Source organism: Camellia sinensis, chromosome 2, assembly GCF_055761805.1.
Source record: "Camellia sinensis isolate YWXY chromosome 2, ASM5576180v1, whole genome shotgun sequence".
In the NCBI taxonomy this organism is placed as follows: Eukaryota; Viridiplantae; Streptophyta; class Magnoliopsida; order Ericales; family Theaceae; genus Camellia; species Camellia sinensis.
In genome coordinates, this window is record NC_138962.1 from 17470000 (window position 1) to 17475565 (window position 5566).

Consider the following 5566-nt stretch of genomic DNA (forward strand, 5'->3'; position numbering starts at 1 on the left):
TTTCTTATAATAATAATAATAATAATTATAAAAAAAAATTAATTTTTAATTAAAAAATTAATTATAACTATCTTTTCACAATAGCTCTAAACCTAACCACTCTTTTTTTATTGTTCATTTGGTAATTTATGTGTCGCACAAAATCATTTTTTTTTTTAACTCACAAATAAATGATTAATAAAAAAAATATTTGTGATTTTTTATGAGTTTGACTCTAGTTTGCAAATTTGAATTAGTCATTTTTTTATTTAAATGAAAGGAACCGAGGTGTCACAATTGCATAGGTCAAACTTTGGTGGGAAACCATTTTTTTTTTTATAAAAAAAATTATAAAGCAACTTTTATTTTTTGCTAAATCTTATAAATTTTGAAGGAAAACAAAACATGGATTTTAAAATAATTCCATTTCTTATAATTTATTTCCGTAGTTCTTTTTCTTATCTTTTGTTTATATTTCTCCATTTCTCACATTTTCAATCATTCAGACAAATGACAAAATAAATTCCAAATAAATTGGATGTTTTTATGTGGGATAAGAATTATATGTTAGAAATTAATTGAGACCAAATCTAAAAAACCTCTGTAGTAAAACATCACTCACTCTCACTCCATCATTCTCTTATATTAATTACCAAAGCAATGCTTTATTCTTCTATAATTCACATGAATAAAATTTCTTTTTTGCCCCATAAAAGAACAAAAAGTGTCGTTTTTGCTTCATAGAATTTGGGTTTTTAGACGTCTTGTAATCGCATAATTATAAAGATAAATCTTGTTATGTAAAGAAATTTATAGTATTTCTTACAAAATTAAGCCATACCATTTTAGGTTCAACATTGCTTAATTACTTGACCAATGTCATTCTTTTCTTGTGCAAATGTTAATATCTCCCATGGAAAGTGGGATATTGAAAAACTCACCCCAACTATGGTGTGTTTGCTTCAAAATAGTTTATAAAAGGCTCACTTTCTAAAATTTCTTTATAAAGTAGGTTGATTTTTTGCTTTGAGGGCATTGTTTGGTGTAGATAGCATATTATGCAGTATTGTCATGTGGGAGAAAGCAATAGAAATTCCAAACTCTCATATTAAGTTGAGTAATATTTTAATGATATGTTTAGAGGTGTATATTTGGCCCAGCCTGGCTCGACCCATGTCGAGTCTTACGAGCTCCAGCTAAAATTCGGGCCGAGCCACAGGCCAAAACAATTAGGCCCAGGCCCAAGGGCATTCGGGCCTTAGGCCAAGCCGGTAGGCCTTGGCCTGGCCTCGAACTTGGGCAAGCCTGCCAATTTTTTTTTTTGTTTTTTTAAATTTTTTGTATCAAAATTTTATTATTTTTTACTAAAAAAAACATTAGACCTCGGGCAGCCCAGGCCTTGAGTGGGCCTTAAGTGGGCCGATGAGCTGGGTTAGGCGGACCGGGTCCACAGGCCAAGTAGGGCTTCAAAATGATAGCCCAAGCCCAAGGGCTCGAGCTGGACTCGAGCCCAGGCCCAAACGGGCCTAAACAAACCGAGCCCACCCCGGGCCGCGAGTCATTTTTACACTCTTAGATATGTTTGAATATTAAATTTCTCATAACAAAGGAAAAAATAAAGAAAAGTTTAATTACTAGGCTAGTCCTAATCAGTACTTCATTTTCTTTTCACATATATCTTTCCTTTTTCTTTCCATCTATAAATTTGAAGTCCAAACCTACCATAAATATTTTTTAGTAGGATAGTATTGTACAAACAAAAAATACATGCTGATAAAAAAAATAAAAAATAAAATAAATTTTATATACAAAAATTTCATACAGCATGATGCTCCTCCCCCATCATTCTACTAGAGCCAAGGCCCACCTTGAGGATGACTCACCAAACATTTTAGCCATAAATTATGATTAAATTTGAAATTGATTGAGTGATGTTGGAAACCTAATGACTTGACAAATAAACATCATAGTCTTAATTTAACAACTTTATTAGCTTATATTAAAATTTCCATATTGCTGATGAATTCAGAGGTGGACTTTGGGTATTGACCATGCAATGTTCGTTCATTTCACCTACCATGAGTTACAAAAACAGGAGTTGATGAGGGGTAGTAATAAAAATGGTGATCAATGTAGGAACTTGTCGGCATATGCAGTTTTACCTTAAAAGGAAAATGCTAAATTATTTGACTTTTTATACTAAAATTGTTTCAAAAATAATATGACAATATCATACTTATAAATTATGATCCGAGTGATGAATTTTAAGATAACACAATCACACTTATTGGACACAATAGCATACATACCCACATGAATTTCACCATTTCCTCACCTTTTATGCGAATTCATACAATCATAATAAGTATATTTATGACGATTTAATTCATGAATTCACATAGATGGAAAAGATAATAAAATTCATCTTATGATATGTTACGGACTTTCTTCCAAAGCTTCTAGTGGTATGTGATGTACAACACAAGGATTAGATATTTCAAATATGAATAATTATCTAATCTTTTGAAAATATTACATTGATAATATATCCAGCCAATAGAAGAAGCTAAAGCAATGTACTTAAATGGTCCAAAAAAATAAACAATAGGTTACCTTCTTTAGGAAGCAAAAAATAGAATCAACATGTGGGGCTAAATGGGGTTTCTTGGTTTTCAAGGGGAAATCACTAATGGAAAAAATGTGCTATGGGTTTGTTAGCATAACCTCTTGTAATTAACCATGTGAACTCATCAAAGTCAGTGTCAATCAGGCAGTGACTTGTGAACTGCCCCCAAGTCCTTTCTTGAATAAGAGTAAATACAAGTTTATAGAAAATTTTTACAAAATAAGATACAAATGTAAAATAAATGATGAATTTCGCATATGGTAGACTCTACATAATAAACTTCACCCTTTATCTCATATAAGTATTGCATTCTGTAAAAATCTTCTATGTTCATAATACAACTATTTGAATAATCTAAAGAAAAGGTGGTGGTTGAGAGGGTAAGAGTCCATAGACCAAATAAACCAGGGCAAAAATGCATAAACAAATCACCTTCCAAAGCTGCTAACTAATCCTTAATTTAATTATTTGAGATATACATAAGATCGGACACGTGGCATACAAGCAACCTTCTGATAAGTCAATTAGTTGTTACAGTGGAAAGTTGCTTTCATGATTAATCAACATTACCTAACAACTAGCCTAGATCTATATTTTGTATTATTTCTACCTAATAAAACATCATGTAAGACATCATCTAATTACAATGCACCCTGCAAGAGATTTGGAGGCCAAACCTAGGCCACCGCCACCAATCCCTAATAACATTGTTTAAAGGAAATTTTTAACATAATATACTTATTTTTTAAAAGTACTCCACTTTTTGGTAACACTACAAATGTACGAAAAAACAAAATTAGGGGTGCACATGGAGAGTGTTCACACCAACTCCATGTGCATGGATGACCAACCTTCAACTGCCTTCTATATCAATTTCTGTGTATCTGCCTCTATCTTGAGATACCATGGCCCCTACCTTTCAATTTGGATTACTTCTATAAGATTGAAGCAAAACCTAACAAAGATATATCAAATTAGTTCTGTTTAGTACAATTTATTGAGTTCCTTGTAACTTTTTTATTTTGGAAATTTGAGTTAGCGTATTTATTTACAATGCAAATTAGAGAAAGGAATGCTTTTAATTTTTACTTTTTGATTATCAACTTTCAACTTGAGAAAGTTACACCAAACATGCTCACTAACTTGTGTCGTGCAATTAAAAGTACAAATAATATTTTTAATATTTTGCAAGTCTATGATAATACAACTTCTGCTTATAACTTGAGAAACTATACATCCATGTAGTTAGAGAAACATGTAAAAATTCATATCATTTGTAGTTTTAGACTTAGTAGCCAAGCATATGATAAAAAATTGATGGCTCACCAAAAAGATCAGATTTTGCCATGATGTTAAATTTTAGGTGATTACAAGTCAGTGTAGTGGACAAAATGTCCATAACTAGATTCCATTTTGGTTTGAATACTTCAGCATCTAAACTTGTCTTGCCTCCCCTGAAGTTTTCTTTTGGGGGAAAGAAGAGACAGTTATAACTGCATTATTGACCTTCCATGAAAGTTTAACTTCAAGTTCAAACCATTGAAAGCCATTAAATCTTTAGTTGATAATTAAATATTGTAAAGCTGTGATTATAATAGGTTGTTCATTACTTGAAAGGGGAAAAACCTATATGACTTTACTTCCATGATGCCAAAATTGCACATGATGTTCTGTGGATGGATTCAATGCACTTAGGGCACGTTGGATTGTCAAATTATTTTTTTATAGCTGTGGATATGAAAGAATTACTGATAGGATTATGAATGAGATTATGATTATTGATTGGATTGTGGAAAACAAGTTATACCATGGATTAAATGGGATGAAAGATTAGATATATAAAAAGATTATGAGGGATAAGTTATATCATGGGATAACTAGATGAGATTAAAGATTAGATAGAGGAAGCCGAGTGTTATGTTTATTTAGGATGGAACAAAAAATATATATAATTATTTTTTACCATTGGATGAAAGAGAAAAATAATCCAGATATGCGTAATACCATAATCCCTATACTATTACTTAATTATTAATGATATCCAGAATTTTAATACGGGGCTAAACAAACAATAAACTAAAAAACATGCACATCCAGATCTTGCCCACATTTAATCCTCTTTCATATCCTACAATCAAATATGAGATTAAAAATTTGATGGATTCCACATATTCCCCAATTTCTATCTCCCATTTAATATTGCAAACAAACGAGGCCTTAAAGAGTAATATCCATTAAAGCAAGGGATTTGACTATGGAAGAAGTGCATGAGTTTGATTAATTCAAAGGGCATTTCAGATGTTACTACCTAACTAGAAGTGAGAACAAAGCAAGAAAACATGACGTTGCAGCTTCTCAAGATGGCATGTGTACACATGATATGAAATAACACATTCTTAAAAGAAATGGCTAAAATCCCACAAGAAAAATTATTTAGATACACATCCAGCATAATCATTGACTCACATTCTCACCCCTTCGATATTCACTCCTTAAATGCACAGATATCATGGAAAATATACTCAGATCAAAATCAATTTTGAGATTCTAATAAGTTTTCATCTCTTTTCATTTGTTTTTCCAGCATGCAATTGGAACTTGGAGTATATTCTAAGAAAAGAAATATATCTATGTGTGCATGTATACATAAAAGCAAACTCAGTGTGTCAATCGTAAGCTTGTAACCAGATATAACATATACATATCATTTCAACAATGGAAGTCACCTTAAAACAGCAATTTGATCAACATATTAGACCTTTTTTTTTCTTTTTTCTTTTTTAAAAGCAGCCAAAATTCTCCACAAGGAGGTGGTTTAAAAACATTACATATTTGTAAGCTTCAATACTCAAGCTAAACTGCTATACAGTTTCTCAATCTTTTTCACTTACATAGGTGCATTAAGTGTCCAATGGTGGATACAAGCCCTAGTGAACCAATGATTAAAAAATAAATAAAAAA